This window comes from Oryzias latipes, chromosome 21 (genome assembly GCF_053564925.1).
Source record: "Oryzias latipes strain Hd-rR chromosome 21, Olatipes_Hd-rR_3.1".
NCBI lineage: Eukaryota > Metazoa > Chordata > Actinopteri > Beloniformes > Adrianichthyidae > Oryzias > Oryzias latipes.
The window spans coordinates 9,227,633-9,244,521 of NC_136257.1; the positions used below are offsets into that span (position 1 = coordinate 9,227,633).

At 39.9% G+C, this 16,889-nt stretch overlaps 1 long non-coding RNA gene across 2 annotated transcripts in view; it reads right to left on the bottom strand.

The window, feature by feature from the left end:
• Positions 1-16,889, bottom strand: part of LOC110017410 (uncharacterized) — a 122,979-nt gene that overhangs the window by 66,345 nt on the left and 39,745 nt on the right. Inside the window, exon 2 of one of the 2 annotated variants that reach the window (XR_013652914.1) lies at positions 16,743-16,816. The exons of the other annotated variant lie outside the window; for it this stretch is intronic. This is a non-coding gene — a long non-coding RNA (uncharacterized LOC110017410). The remainder of the gene's footprint in view (positions 1-16,742; positions 16,817-16,889) is intronic. 2 annotated transcript variants of the gene reach the window in all.

Genomic DNA, 16,889 nt, shown 5'->3' on the forward strand with positions numbered 1-16,889 from the left:
ACTTTTTTTTAAAGCATCAGGTTAAATTTTTAATATGAAATTGGTCTATCATTGTGAAAATCCACTGCGGTTATCAGACCGCCTGCGCCAGCACCCATGTGACAAAGTCTGAGAGGCAAAATAGGTGATTTCTAGCCAGCCTGTTTAGACAGAGTCCCACCCAGTCGTCTGCTTTCACTAACCTGTCCTGACAAGTACTCAGATTAACGTAATCTCATATCAGTGCAGAGGAGCAGAAGGGAGCAGATGGAACCCCCATGCCCCCTCACTTCACCCGACGCCTACACATGAGATGCACACTTACAAACACACAGGTAAATGCAAACTCCCTCCGTTTTAAACACACACACACGCTGGACTCCAAAGCGCCACACAAGCAAAACCCGGGCCCCAGCCACAGCAATTAATGTTCTCCCAGTAAATTGCCACAGCTTTGGAGGATGCTGTTTGGGGAATGTTGTTCTGGGTTTTCCTACTCTGCATCTTAGCAATCGCTGATTGCGGTCCTGCTTGCTTGTGGTATTGCTGTCTTTCTCGTATAAATCCAAAAAAATTAAAAAAAGGAATGGCCTTTTCATTCATGTGCAAAAAAAGATTAAATATTTGATTAAGACACACAAAAACAATCCAGGCAAGGGAATTAAATTTGGGATTTTTTTTTTAACACTTGTCATCTGCTGCGTTCAAGTGAGCTTGTCTTTTTACAGTTTCCCTGGTAAATCTCAACAACTTTGCTAAACTGAACAGATGGGCTTGCTAATTAGCAGCTCTCAGGCTGTAAGTTTGTTTATAAAGAGAGAAAGGGTTCCAGACATCTTGACACATTTTATTAACATATCATACCTTAAAGCTATGCTTCTTGGTACCCACCAGGCTCTTTAGCTAAATGCACACAAACATGCAGACACATGCTTTCACACATGCACACACACTTTATATAAACATGCCCATGTGCATCACTACACACACATTTCCTGTACACACCAGGGAAACAATAAAAGTCAGCCTTGCGAAACAGAACACCCTGTATGCATGCTCATGAATATGCACTGTTACCTGTGTGTGTATGGCTCTGAAGAAGTGGCACTTTTTGCATAAGTGTGTGCCCAATTTATCATTTGTGTGTTGGTGGAAGGGTGAGTGACATGTACAAGTCCTTGCACAGGCAATGGCACGCTCCTCTCCAAACGCCCTCGTCCCAAATCCCCCTGTGGTTTTGTCAACTTCTCCTTTTTGTGTGACACTATGACGTTTGCTGGTGTTTCTAATGATTGGACTGTATAAGTGCTGGTAGAAGAGGACTGATGTTTTGCTTTGGACGGGATACCATCACAGTTACCCCCCCTGCCATGGTGACGTCTTAGCAAGAAAGCAGCAAAGCCAGAGCTACACGGAAAAAATATCTCAAACAAATTTGTCAAAGGCAGGAAATAACCCTAATATCATCATTTATTGCACCTTTTTTAAGTTACTTCTATAAATAAATACCACAGCCCAGTGTTTCAGAAGGCACACATTACCATGGTGATCCCGGTTAAGAGGCTTACATTGGGCACATGGGGACACTCCCATTGCCATGGTGATGGCTACTGGTAGGACACTTACATTGCCATGGTGATGATGGCAGGAGCCAGGCATACCAACCAATGAGATGATGGATAAATGCCATGCAGGAGGTGAAAAGAAAACGTGACTAGAATGTCCGCTTGTCGTCTCCGATGTTGAGGAGACTTTCCTTCACACATGGTTTGGACCAACTAGCAGCTATCCCGCAAGAAAATATGTTAATAAATTCATAATGGTAAGAAGCAGATGCTTTAATCTGTCAGAGAATATGTTTGATTCACACAGGACAAATACAGGAAGCTACTCAACTGAAAATAAGATTTAAGAAAACAGTGGAGATTACAGTTTGGAGATTGCAGATGACATTAATTATGGATAGGAAGCCATGCAAAGAAGGAGCTTCAAATTCAAAGCATGCAGTACTGCAAAATACATCAGAGAAAACCTAAATTCAATCAATGATGGAACAAGGTTGGAGCCAGTTTGTGTCAGCATTAGTGTGTGAAATATGCATACCACCTAATTCCACATTCCATTAGTAATAACAACAATGCAGAGGCAACAAAGGGCGTTGGGGTGGCAAACTTGCAGATAATAGCTGAAGCCGTTTCACCAGCCTCCCAGCAGAGGGAGGCTGGGACTGGGTTGAGAGCCAGCGGGATAGAGCTGGGAATCAAGAGACTGGGAGCTGCCTGAAGGCATGGCCCTGGTCCAGATCATCCCAAGTGTAAGTGACTACCAAGAGTTCGACATGTAATTATATGGGTACGAACAGCAGAGGAGGTGGGATGAAGCAATAAGAGGGCCTTGCTAAATCTAATCGGACTCTTTTTTTTTTTTTTCCCCCACCTTCCTCTTCCATCCCACTGACGTGCAAAATGGAGGGTTCTGCGCACCTCATTAGGCCCCCCCCCCCAACTCCAAAAGCACATAGCTGGCAATGAAAAGGTCAACCACAACACAGCAGCACAAACATGTAGCTTTGCTACTAATTCATTGAAATCTAGTCAAGTACGCAAGAGTGCACTGATTCCTGTGTTTGTCTCTTCTGTGTCACTACAGATGTGCGATAAATACTGATCATCTGAGTGTTATCACTGACTCCAGGGCAAATGTATAATTGAGCATTACACTGGGGTTGGAAAAGGGGAGCCGCGGCTTTGACGGCCTACATTTTGCATGACTTGACAGCTCAGCCGAGATAAAAGATTGAGCCTTTTTTCTGTGAGAGGAACATGAAAATTATTCTGTTATGTGGCTTGTCAACAAGTCTGTCCCCTCATGACCAGAAGCAGCAGTTGGATGTTTTCTTAAAAAGCACAAAAACTTTCTTCAAACTCGTGCAGGTTTATAGCTTACACAATGCTTTTTTCAGCCAGGTATGACTTTTTTTCTTCTTTCATTTATTCTTATGTTATAGCATCAACTTTTGCATCACAATGCTTTTAATTCCACATGCCAATTTTGTAAATAGGTAAACACTATGCAAGACCCGTGGATATCAACATTTGTAACACCACTGAGGATTGAACATTTATTTTAAAATCCTTTTAAGTAAAATGAACAAAGAAAAAAATAGACAGAGGCTGAGGTATTATTTAAAAAGCAACCTGTTATGAGTCACATATCCCAAAATATTGCAGGAATCGTAACTTACTTATTATTCTTCACAGCAGTTGGTTATAGTTAAATATTCTATGGGGTCTATGAGCAATATCTGCCTCTCTGAAAAACATGTTTTTATTTTTTTTCTTGCAACTTTAGAGATAAATCTAACATTCAGCTGTTATGTCAACTGAAAAGAACAGCAAAAAGATGACTTTTTCATTTATTTTTTTGTTTTTGTTTTACTCATTGATATGCATTGGTTATTTTGTTTTATGCGTGTATGCATGTATGTATGCATTTATTTTTATTTATTTATTTATTTATTTATTTATAGGTTTGTTTGTTTGTTAAGCTCATTTGCTTTTGAAACACTTGGTTTGGGTCGGAAAACCTTTTAAAGGAGTTTAAAGTGTGACCTTTTGGAGCGGTAAAACCGGATGATTGAAAAAAATAAAAACCTGTTAGCATGTTAGCAGTCTTGACCAATAATAAACAGTTTCACCTAATCTGCTTGTTCATGTCTGTGTGGTGCTGGGAGTGGTTGTTACAGTCCTCACATCAATAATAGTCCGGTGATACACTAGCTGGGATCTCTAAGTGTGGGGTTTGCATGTCCTCACTCCACTTCCCCCAATACATCTTGAATCGATTCTAAATTGATTTGTGTAGTGAGCGTGAACGTGCATGGTTATTTGTCTCTGCATGGCCTTGTGATGAACTGACAGCCTGCCCAGGGTGTGTAGCTTTCTTGGCCCGCTAACTGCTGGCATTCCTGCGCATTCACAACAATGAGCCCGATGATGTAGGTATAGCAATTGCACGGATGAAGTAATGTAGAAAGAAGATTTCCAAAGAAGAAAAGAACTAAATTCGGTAAAACAGATTTGAGTTCAAGTAAATGCAAAATTAAGCAGAAAGTGGCTGTAAAAAAACACTTAAAACTACAAAGTGAACTGGGAAGATCTGTTTTTGCTGTTTTCATTGGTCTGACTGTACTGTCTTACCCTTTTTTTCACTGTCAAATACAACATTTAATGCCAAATCAAACAGAAAAATATTACTTTAAGGATGGTTTCACAAAATGCCTGAAAAGTTGCATCATGTTTGCTCTATGGAAATCTTGTTACTATGAGAAAATGGACTTGGTTTGCACTGTCGGGGGCATGTTTACTAACAGCATTTCTGGTTAACAAAGGTTCTTCACGAGTTCAACAGTTGGTTTCACTAATGTGGATTATCATCTAGTGTGGGGAGTGTACACATGCAACACAGCCTACCTAAATATTCTCTTTATTCTATTTAGCTTTGTTGCACAATTGCAATGGTTGTTTATATTTGTAAATTATGGACTCTTCTTTTGCTTTTTAAAAAAAAAAATATTTCATCGGTTGCTTCCTTTCTACTCTGTTTACATCCCACTACGCCCGACTACGGTGGCCATTTTGGTTTAGTATGTCCGCACGGAGTCTATTCAGGCTAAGGAAACTCAGAGCGAACTGAAGATCATTCTGATTGGAAGCGAACCGAGACCACCACGAAAGATGGGTCAGAGCAAAGTTGCTGGTCCCAGGCAAGGGTCCACTTAGGGGGATTCAGGCTGAAAATTTGTTCCAGATTATCGAGTGAAATGAACTCTGGTTCACTTTAAGCGAACCAAATGTGTCCAGTCTGAAAAAACACACAAAGATCTGCTCAAAATCCAAATGTATGTAAATGTATCAAGCAGAACAGTCAGTGAGCCACAGCACTGTTTAAGCAAAAAAAAATTCAAACTGCACGAAATAAATCAGGCAAACAGCCTAACCACAAAAGGTATACCATAATATAGAGAAGGACCACTGTACTCCCAAAATAAAGGACCGCTACTTGTAAAAAACAAAGCAGGTGATTAACATGGTTGCGAATTAACATTACATGAAAATACACATTTAAACATTTTGCTCAATGATAGCTATCTTTGCTTTTTCAACTAATATTTATTTTAAAACGAATAAGTTTGGTATTAGCAAACCTCTTTACAAACATCAACCAATGAGTGTCTAAGGTTGTTTATAGAGGGTAGAAAACGTGTGCAGTTTAGACCTCTAAACTCAATCCAATTCCTAGGTTCTGCTAATGCAAAATTTAGAGAAAGTGGATAAACCGTCACTCATACAACTAAATATTAGAGAAATAATAAGACCTTACAGTAAAATTTGAATATTTCAATTTGATATCCCATTAAACAGGTCCAAATATTTGGAATTCTTTATGGACAAAACATATAGATATAAATTCTGCCCAGATTATAAGTGGACCAACAGGGATCTGTGTTACCAAAGTTACTGTCTTGTACAGAGTCAAACCCCTCAGAAACTCCAAGATGTTAGACAAGTTCATCAGTAGGAATGGGAACGTTCAGGTAGAAAGACGAGAACAAAGAGAATTCGAGAAAGAACAGACACACCGCTGTTTGACAAAATATTGTGAGATACGGTGGAGCGAGGGTGATGTTTTCATTGCTGACATCAACATAAATTTTCCCGGCGCGGCCCTCCTTACCCAGCGTGGGTCCAGCACTGGGAAACCGGAGAGGAAATTCTCAGAGCCGCAAGGGAGTGGAATCAAAGAGCTGGGGTTCTGAGACCTCTGGCACACTGAACTTCTTCTCATTAACCCCCAAACTGCGCTCCCCCGCATGCCCTTTTATAAAAGATTTGTTCATGAAAAAAAACATGTATTCTAAACATAATATATAGGATTTTCATGCGAGGACAGTTCAGTGGACAGAAACAAAGCGCCAAAGCCTGCTTGAAATCAGTGGTCGCCACTTTGTGTTTCTGTCATCTAAGGAGGAGTTTCTCCCTGTCTTGGCTCTTGGACACAACATTGGGTCCTATTAACCCTTAGGAGCTGGCGTCCACGTGTGTGGATATAACATTTTGGGTTATATTACCACAGAGGTTAATTCTGAATAACTGGAGGCTTGTCAAATAAAAAAAAAAGAAAAAGGCATATCAAACAAGAACTTGGATCTTTAGAGGTTAAATCTGTGAGGCATTCAGTGGATTCCTCTTACAAACACACACTCTCACACATACTATGGATGCATAAATTCAAGTAGGTTTGTGGTCCAGCTACTTTAACATAACATTACTCAATTCAGTTCAAAATGTAGTAGCAATCTTAATGAGTCCTGCAAGTTGTAACTTTTTTTTAAAGTAGTAGTGAAAAACAACTAAAATATTGAATACAAGTTTTAACTTTTTTTTTTTTTTTTTTTTTTTTTAGAGAGCAGCTTTTGCAATTACCATACATACCTCTGACTTTTGCATGAGTTAAAATGTCTGCCTGAAGAAAAAACACGTTAGTTCTCTGGCTTTTTTTAAAACCAAAATGAGGCTTTTACTGATGTATAAAAAAAACAGGGATGCACACATATTGGATTTTTCCCAATATGTGGTCTTCAACACATTGGCCGGTGTAGATGTTTTCTTTTTTTTTGGAGGTATATCTGTAAGTCTAATAATACATTTGTGTGTTATATAAAGATGTTCAAGACAAAACAACACTGCCACTATAGAAGCTTTATAGCTTCACAAAAAGTAAATGTTTTTGTCTTTAAGGGTTTCAAAATCTCATTAAATCTTCAACATTGGGACTAGATACATGCTGTATACATTATTTTTGCTTGATTTTAGAAAACAGTACTCCCTCGCTGCATTGCGGTTCACCCTTCAGTCTCACTGTTTTGCTGATTTTTTTTCAGTATCCTGATTGGCTGTAGACTATTGTCAATTAACGTCCTCCATGCTATGTCTCCTGTACAGAATAAATAAATAAATCTTTGATCGTGATCAGATATTTGTTTTCATTTTATAATCCTGAACTATATTTTCGATGAAACTTTTAACTTTGAGTTTAAATAAGGGAGAAAGTGTGAAAATGTTAATGTCTGTCTGAGAAAAGTGTATAAAGTGTGTAATGAAGGGTTTCATAGCCTTAAAGTAATGTAACGACCGACGTTCAGTTGGTAAGTCCTCAGTTAGCGTTAAGTGATTCTGTTGCATTCTGTGTTTACATGGGTGCTCCTTACAGATGAATGTGATTCAATGAGTGTGGGTGGGGGCGGGGGAGCAAGTGAATATAAGGAAGTGTGGTGAGAGCACGAGAAGTTGGAAGTGAATTAGGAGACAGCGTGAAAGCAAGTTCTGTATTTGGCGTGTTTGCAGCCGACAGCAACCATTTAAGCAGCATTAAAAGCTTTGCAGTTGGAAAGGGTCATCTCAGACTTTTCAGTTCATCCAGCGGGACGTTACAATATCAATAACCCTACTTCACTCTTCGCGGATAACAGGACAAAAGTAGATATACTTTTGTAGTAGATACAAAAGTATATCTACTTTTGTCCTGTTACAGACCAGACCAAAACTCCTCAGTGATCCAGAAAGGGGAGCAAAAACAGTTTTAAAATTATTGGACAAACCTACGCTCTCTACTTACTAATCTAAACCTTTAAAGTTGTTGCAAACAAGAAAAGCATCATAAGATTAGAGATGATTTCACATTATTGTTGTCTGGTGGTCTGGATTTGACTGGGAAGAAATGGTTTGCTTTAACCCTTGTGCTGTCTTAGATGACCCCACCCTTACATTGACATGTTCTCCCTACCATGACAAAGGTGGATAAAGGTGGAAAGATTTCATGGACACCAGTGAAGATCACAAATCATTGAAGAAAAGAGGTTCAGCGCACTGTCTAGTGAGTCTAGATGACCCAACTCCCAATGTTAAAGGGCCCAGGATAGCACAAGGGTTAAATCACAGTGCTTTTGAAAGCAGACCAAGGGCTCAAACCAACTGAGAACCAAACCACACAGGGATGGGCAACTCCAGGCCTCGAGGGCCGGTGTGTTTGCATGATTTCCAGATATCCAAGCCCTACTCATGACTGATTACCTGGTTCAGGTGTGTCCATTCAATTAGAACATGCCAAAGCAGTGTATGTTGGAAAACATGAGGCCTGATGTTGCCCATCCCTTGAGAGAAAAAAATGCAGTTACAACAGCTGCTCATTTGAAGCTAGTGTTGCCTAAAACAGGTTTTAAGCAAACATTTTAAAACACACACACACACACACACACACACACACACAGGAGAATGATGCTAGCTTTTATCAAGCACCTTTATTTCTTTACCACAATACATTTACAGCCAAAATATTTTTTCTGTTTTTCTTACTGGTATCTTAAATGGCTGTTTTTCTTCTAAATTAAAATGAAAGGGAAATAATTTTGGTTCCCTTCTAAAGGGTGCTGGAGGGTGCTGGAGGGTTCTGAGAGTTCGCTCATCCAGTTCATACGTGTTTTGTAGATTTGGAGAATGCGTTCGACTGCGTCCCCTGTGGTGTCCTTTGGAGGGGGTGCCCTTGGCGTATGGGTTCCGGGGAGCCTTACTGAGAGCTGTACGGTCTCTGTGGTTTGCCGGCAGTAAGTTGGACCTGTTCCCGGTGCATGTTGAACTCCAGCAGGACTGCTCTTCATCCCCAGTTCTGGTTGTAGTCTTTATCGACAGAATTCCAGGCGCAGCCAGGGGCCAGTAGGGGTCTGGTTTGGGGACCACAGGATTTCTTCTTTGCTCTTTGCAGATGATGTTGTCCTTTCGGCTTTGTTGAGAGCTCCAGTGTGGATTGTTTTTTTTTACAGAAGAGTGCGAAGCAGCTGGGATGAGGGTCAGCGTCGCTAAGTGTGAGGCCATCGTTTTGACCGGAGAAAGGTAGTTTACCCTCTCTAGGTGGGTGGAGTGCTCTTCCTCCAGGTAGAGGAGTTGGAGTATCTTGGGGTCTTGTTCACGAGTGAGAGAAGATCAGAGAATGAAACTGACTGGTGGATTGGTGCAGCATCCGCCATTATGCTGTCGCTGCATTGTGCTGCGTTGTGGTGAAGATTGAGCTAAGCCAGAAAGCACAGCTCTCAATTTACCGGTCGATCTTCGTTCCAATACTCACCTTTGCTTCATGAGCTCTGGGTTATGAACAAAATCAGGGGCCAAAATTAGCTTTTTCCGTAGGGTAGCTGGGCACACCCCTAGAGACAGGGTGAGAAACTCGGTCAGCCGCAGAAAGCTCAGAGTAGAGCCGCTGCTCCTTCACATTGAATGGAGCCAGTTGAGGTGGCTCGGGCATCTGGTTCGGATGCCTCCTGGACGCATATTCAGGGAGGTGTTGTGGGCGTGTCCCACTGGGCGGAGGCAGAGAGGGAAGTCTGGGCATCTTTGCTTAGACTGCTGCCTCCGAAGATGGATGATTCCCTTTGTTTGGTCTCTGGAAATTATTTCTGTATTCAGAGTGAGCTCATTTATATGCACACCAAATATACAATCATTTCATGTTTTCTCAAGCTTCTGATTCTTTTTTAAGTAACCAGGATCAGAAAACAACAGTTATCCAACAATGACAAATGACCATGAAAAGAACTTCACTTTTTTTTTAAATGATTGCTTCTTTCTCCTAATTACACTGTCCACAAAGAAACTTTAGAAGAAAATACAAATACATGTCAAACACAAGTTTTAAACATCTTTAAGACTACAATGCACACATTTGGCTACAATTTACATGCCACCTTCCAGAGGAGCAACAAGGTCCCCAATCAAAGCTGCAGGACAGATGCTGAGGCCCATCAAGGTCTGTCAGTGTGCAGGCTGTTTTAATCCACTCAGCTGGACGTCGCCACTGTCGGCTTATGCGTGTGTGCTGTGTGAATGTGCGGTGCGCACGATAAGCCTCAACAAGATAAAAGCCGGCTTGAACAATGATGTCACACATTTCCCATATTTTCAGTTGGGTTGCTGAAGTCTGACTTGAATGAGGCTCCGACCCCTGTAATGCACTGGCCCTCCACCTTCCCTCTGGTGTGATAATGCAACTGCATTAGCTACAAGATAAACCGGCGCAATAGGTTTGAGGCTTTTGCTTATCCGGACTGTATCAAACTGCTGGATGTTAGCCTGCTCTTCTTGGCTCAGCATATCTTTTTGATCCTCACCTCTCTTTTTCAGTAAAAACTGGTTCTCCTTTTCCATCAAGGAGGAAAGAAGTGGATGACTAGAGGACTCAAAATAATGCAATTAAACACTGACTGCAGGGTTCAGTGCTGCTTATCAATACGCCCAGTAGGGAAGCAAAGACCAGCACAAACCATGAAGACGAGCTTCTTTCTCTTCCCACCAACATTATTTTATGATTTTTTGGGGGGAATTTACAAAAATTCACAAAATACTGGACTTGGAGGTTTTGATTGACAGATGATCATGAGATGCTCTGATCTGCGAGGGCCTTGGAATTTTCTATTACCACTCAGGCTTCAATGTCATACTTAGTTGCCCTGTTATTTTTAATTCAATAAAGTCACATCCAAACTTTTAACCACACACTCATCTTTGACATTTTTGTGTTTACAGTCAATGGCTCACTGTGACGAAGTACCGTCACAGGTTGCAGAACAGCACCTGAACGTGAGCCTAAATTGTTGTTTTTTTTTTCTCTTTTCTCCCAGCCCAGTAAGAGTTTACAGTTTTGTGGGACACAAATCATTCATATTTCATGTTTTGTTTAATACTAAGGGTGCACACTTGGTTTTAAACAGAATCTCACTCACCATCAAAGTTTTCCTCCACCAACAGCCAAACCAGAGCAATAGACACATCAGCATTTATATCCACAGGAAACAGGAAGTGACTTCACATGTCAGGATTGTTTTTTTTTTTGTTTTGCTTTGTTCCTCCTTCTGTCTAATTGATTTTGTTTCAAACCTATTTCTGTTTTTCAATTGTTGTCGTTTTTTCCTGTTAAATATCTGTAAGTTTGGAGTTATGTTTATTCCTTCAGTAATTTGTTTTAAGGAATTGTTTGGATAATTGGCCTGTGGGAGGGGCTAAGCCTTCATAAGGGGTGAACTTTTCCCAGTTGAGGGAGAGCAGTCTTGTGCTCCTGAAATCAGCTGAATTTATTGTCTGATTATTTTTTGGGGAATCAATAAAATCCCATTTTTGACATTTTGAGTCTGCTGGCTTGGCCATCTTATTTCCGAGTGATTTATTTTTTCGCTGCTGAGAAGAACCCCGTCACACTCACATTTGAAGAGGGTTCTCTGTGATTCTACTGTGTCTGCAACCACTGACACTTACAGAGGCCTTTGGGTCGATTTCTCCCTGACCAAAACCCAGAAGGAGCCACGCAGTCTCACCCTTTAGAAATAAAATACACTGATTTTGTATTTATGTTAATGTAACTATGAATATAAATAAAATATTGTTGTTTTTTTCAATAAAAAACAAACACAAAGAGAATATTTTTAAAACAGAAAATACTTTATGACTTTTGACAGGGTTTGCACAGTAGGGCAAATGTTAGCAATCTCACGTCACAACAAAAAGGCCCTAGTTCAGGTCCTGGGACCTTTCTGTGTGGAGCTTGCATGTTCTACTCGTGCATGCGTGGGTTTTCTCTGGGCACTCTGGCTTCCTCCCACAGTGATTCATTGGTTAATTTGGAAATTTGAATTTGAGTATGTATGGGTGTTTTATTGGGGCACTGCAGGGTGTACCATAAGAATCTAACAAACTAAAAGGAAATCTGAATTCATTAAGTAACCCTTACCGTATTTTGAAATACCATATGGCACATCTAAAATGCTTGACGCATTGCAGGAGTATTTGTTGGATTATTATTGGTACTGTAGTCAAGAGCCTGGAAGACTGAAATGTCCTTGAATGGGGTGAAAACAGTTTGATTATCCAACTGTTTTTTTGTTTTTCGGTTGATGAGCCGTAAAGTCAGAAAAACACGTTCCTTTTTGAAATTCAAAACATTTTACTATCCTTTAACCAGAGAACCACAAAGGAGGGTCAAAGAGCCACATGCGGCTCTGGAACTTCAGGTTGCAGAGCCCTGCATAAACTGCATCAGTGTCTTTGAATAGAGTTTGAGATGAGGTTTTCTTTCTCCCAAGACATAGCCGTCAATACTTATAGTAAAAAGTGATGTAACATGAGAATGTGTTATTTTAACTCACTCATAGTTGGTAAAAGACGACTCAGATCCAGTCAACTGTTTGGAGTTAAACCAAGCATTCAACTACTTGTATCAATAAAGTGTTTAATCTTTCACTGCCCTCCAGCCTCTACATTGCTCTCTGTACTTTGACACTGGGATATTTCTCAGAGCATGTGTGTGACAGTGACCTAGTTAGCTCCAGGCTGTCCCATGTTCACAAGAAAGGGCCTCCAAGAAGGAAAATAAGCAGTGGAAAGGCAGCTGGACAAATGGATTATTGAGACAGGTGGACAGCATAAACTTCATAAACACGCTAATAGCTTAGCAGTTTTACTTCAACCTGCAGGTGGACAATACAGTTTCTCGCCCGCGGAAGAAAATTCTTAAATCCTTAATATAAAGCTGCTGATATATGTTGATATTGTGCTTGAATTTGTCAATGTTGTTGCTAATGGAAAATCCATGAAAGCATAAAAGTGTGAAAAACAAAGTCAAAAGTACATTGTATATCAGCCAAAGTGCTTAATCAAACAGTAGGAGGGCTTTGATCACATTGCGAAACATTTGTAAAGAAATGTGATACATGAAATAAGCTCAGAGGATGAAAATCTGCTGGGGGTCAGAGGGACCTTTTAGAGGAGGAAGACTGTTTAGATACACAATGGGGGATAGGAGGCCAAACTGCCCATTCAAAATGAAGGGCAGGAGAGACCAGGCGGGACTAAAATGGCTGCCTAGTTACAAGGCAGAATGAGAAAAGGGGATTCAGGAAGAGACAGGAGCAGAGGACATCAAAATGCCAACCCCTGATTTGGGACTAGAGTTGTGGTCAATGCTGACATGCTCTGTTCCACTCCGTTCCATTCAGATAAACAGCAAGGATTCAACACGCTCAAGCATGCACTAATTAAAAATCCACACTCTGCACCATTGCCACAGCAGTCGATATGGCTAATTAACTCATCTATGCTTCACCCCATCACACCGTGTACCTCAAATTTCTGAACACACACGATCGGGAAAATAGGCTAAAATATATCTCACATTCAGCCGATTTAACTTTTGAATTAAATTCTTTCACATACATGTTTCAGTTGGTATTTTCTTTAGCCACCAACATGAAAATGACCTTTTCTTTTTCAGTTATGAGAGATTTTACATAAAGTTTAGTTTAAATGTATGAGACCCTCAGTGTCTCACTGCACCTTTTCCTAATTAAATCACCCCAGGACATGTGAACAACACCCCAGCTCTGTCCTGTACTGGTTATAATCAATCAGCCTCCTGGAATATTTTCACACTTCCGCACAATGGGAAATTTCATACTCTTAGTACAACCCTGACTGATTTGAGTTAATAAAATTGATTTAATAGGAAAAAAGGCTTTGAATGACTTCTTTTCTTTTTTATGGGCTTCGTCTTTTTCTCTTAGAGAATAAACAAAGTGTCAAAAAGTGCAGTTTTTTTTTAATTGGTGTGAATTTTATTTTCCTTGAGCTGTATTTTTACTAAAAACATAAAAAATATTTTTGTTCATTGCAGCAATCTTCTCTGGACTTATGAAGGTAAATCAAACACTAAATAATTCTAGATTTGAATCATAAAAAGTTTAGATTTAAACCAGTCAAGCCGGATATTAGAAACCCCCTCCTCTACAATCAGTCATCAGGAAAGGTTTTTTAGAGGTAACATTTCAAATCTGTTTTTAAGTTGGTCTGTTTGAATATGAGCATATTTTCAGCTCTGTTTCCAACTGCCTGCCAAAGCTCGCTCAGTTTGGTGCTCAGACCCTCTGGCTCAGTCGCTTTTGTGCCCCTGGCGAGGCCTGCTCCCCTTGAGGCAAGCCTGTAGCATTTCTCTTCTATTTGTTGAGGGAAAGTATAGAGGAACCTTGAACATGACTCTCTAAAGGGCTTTTATTCGTAGTTCACGCAACACGGCCCAAGTGAGCCCCCTCTTTTATGACCCACTCTTTATTTAACCCCGACTATTTGCTGAGTTTCTGCTAAAAATCCAATTAGGTTAATTTAAAATAGTCCTGCGGAGAGAACTGTATCCTTCAGGAGCAGAGATAACTAACCTAATTAAGACCAGACCTCCACCTCTGTCTGCTTTGAGGCTGCAAATTTAGCAAAGAAAAAGAAAACTTGTCAGAGATTAAGGATGAGATTAGATTGCCAATGCAAATGTTGAAGGGCAGACTTCAGCTTTCAATGCCCTTAAATTGTTTTTTGTTACCTTTCAACGCAAGGTTGTCACCTCCCAGCCCACTGGAAGGAGATAAGGGGAACTTTTAAGTGTAAACAACAGGGGAAAAAAAGAGCATTTCCAGATAGCAGAGTTATATATTTAGACCACCGTTGATACATGTGGCTGTGTTTTTATAGGAAGTCTTTAAAATCACTCAAACATGTGAAACAACATAAGGGTTATTGTTTCGGATGACTGAAACACACAAAATAAACACAAACAACAGGCCTGCTGAGTTTAGTTTACTCCTATCAGCTGACTTTCACATAGACCACCCTGACTCTCAACTCATCACTACCACTGTGACAAAAGAGAGATGTGTGTTTGTGTGTGTGTGTGGGGGGGGGGGGGTATTCCGGTGTGTGTGTGTGTGAGTTTTTGATACAATCGGGGATAGATGGAACTTATTGCACGAGTTGAAAGAGTAAAATAAAATGAATGTCAAAGCCCCCTTTTAAATTAAGTCCTCTTCTGCAACCATCTCCCTCATCATCACCCCCCCCCCAAATCTACTGGAGTACTGGAGTGCGTGCCCTTGGACCTCAGAACCGCATTGACCCCTCATTTCTTCAGATGGTCTGCTTTGCTTGTGTCAGTGTGAGAGTGAATGGAGTTCTAGTGTGAACCAGAAAGGACAACTGATCCACTTGAAAACAAGAATCACCGTTTGCAAGTGAACCCTGGTGTGGTTCACTAGAGTCAATACAGATGGCATTCTATATACTATGTATGTGTGGTGTAGAAAGAACACTAGTTGAAAACTACTCAAAGCTAAATAGGAATGTTTTAATTCACTATAGCATATAAAAAGGTACGCCGTGCCGTCTGGAAGATCCGCTGTGTGGACGCATTTGCTGCTTTAGCACTTAATCAAAAGCAGCTGCAGGCTGTTGACGCTAAAACTGTGAAACAGGCAGCACTCTATCTCATCACTTTAAATTATAAATGCATTTATCTATGTTTGTGCTGTAACAATTCATTTTAACAACAATTTGATTCATATCATAATTTCAGGTAGCTGATCCGATTCATGGTTGATATTTGTTAATTTTCAACTATCTGATTCACTAACCTAAAATCGGACCTCTTTAGCCAAAAATTCAACCATTGTGACTCAGAGATAGATAAATACCAGGGTACTGAACAGTGCAGGTGAAGTTTTCCTGATTCCTTCTGTAAATTAAATGTATACAAACAAACAGGTAAACAAGAATTAATGGTAAATCCATTCACAATTTAGTTTAAGAAAGTTCAGCCCACTGTTGTTTTCCCACATCAAATAATTTGGAACCGAACATTATTACTGTATGGTCACATGTCTTTGCTAAATTCAAAGTGTTTCCACACATTGGGCTGGAATAATGGACTGATTGTTTTTTGCTGTCATCATGTGTGTGTTTTCCGCACCAAAAACGTGGTAGTTTTTACGTTACAATAAAATAAACCTACAGTGCCTAAATCCAAATGGTATTTTTTCTAATATCAATATAATCAATTTATTTCATTTTTGATTTTAAAATGGTATAGTTTGATAGGATTCAATTCACAACTTGCATCAGACAGATCAATTTGGTTGATTAATCAGTTCATCGATTAATCATTACACCCCTAATCTGCATTTACTGCTTTTAAAAAGATTTACGTTGACATAATTTCTTAAAGTACCAGCACAAACAAATATCTGCTTACACCCCTGGCATAGACTAAGTACGCCTGCGGTACACCTAGATACTGTGTTTTACGGAGTATAAGCTGCAGCAGCCAAAAATGTATAATAAAGAGGAAAAAATCATATGTAAATCTCACTTTTGGGAGAAAAGTGCAACGCTTCTGAACAAATCTGTCAAGCCCAGCGGAATGCTGTGTTCACACCATGTAGTTTAACATGTCCAATTTGCATCTGCTGCCTCTTTTTTGATGTGCATCAAATTTGATGCTTAATCCTTGTCCAAAAAATATATTCATAAATCAGGATTGTAGTAGGTTTAGGGGATGTCATCTGGACTTGGTTTTTAAAGTTAGAAGACGTTTCGCCTGCGAAACGTCTTCTAACTTTAAAAACCAAGTCCAGATGACATCCCCTAAACCTACTACAATGGAACCAACCTGGATGAATGAGAGTCTTCATAGACATAAATCAGGATGTATTCAGACTGGACACATTTAAGTGAACCAGAGTTTGTTTTACCTAATAATCCAGAACAAGTACATTTATTTTGAAAAACTCTACAAAAGCATCAGTAAACACATGATATTTTTCCGTCATTATTTTCAGAGATGTTTACCTGCAGGAGCTGCATCTGAATGACGGCGCTTTCAGCGGTACTTCCGTCTCCATATTACCCAGTTTGATGACTTGCTGTCCCGCATTAGCCCAAGGAAGGAAAAAGTAAAAAAATAATAATAATGACATCATGCAAATAAGAAAAATG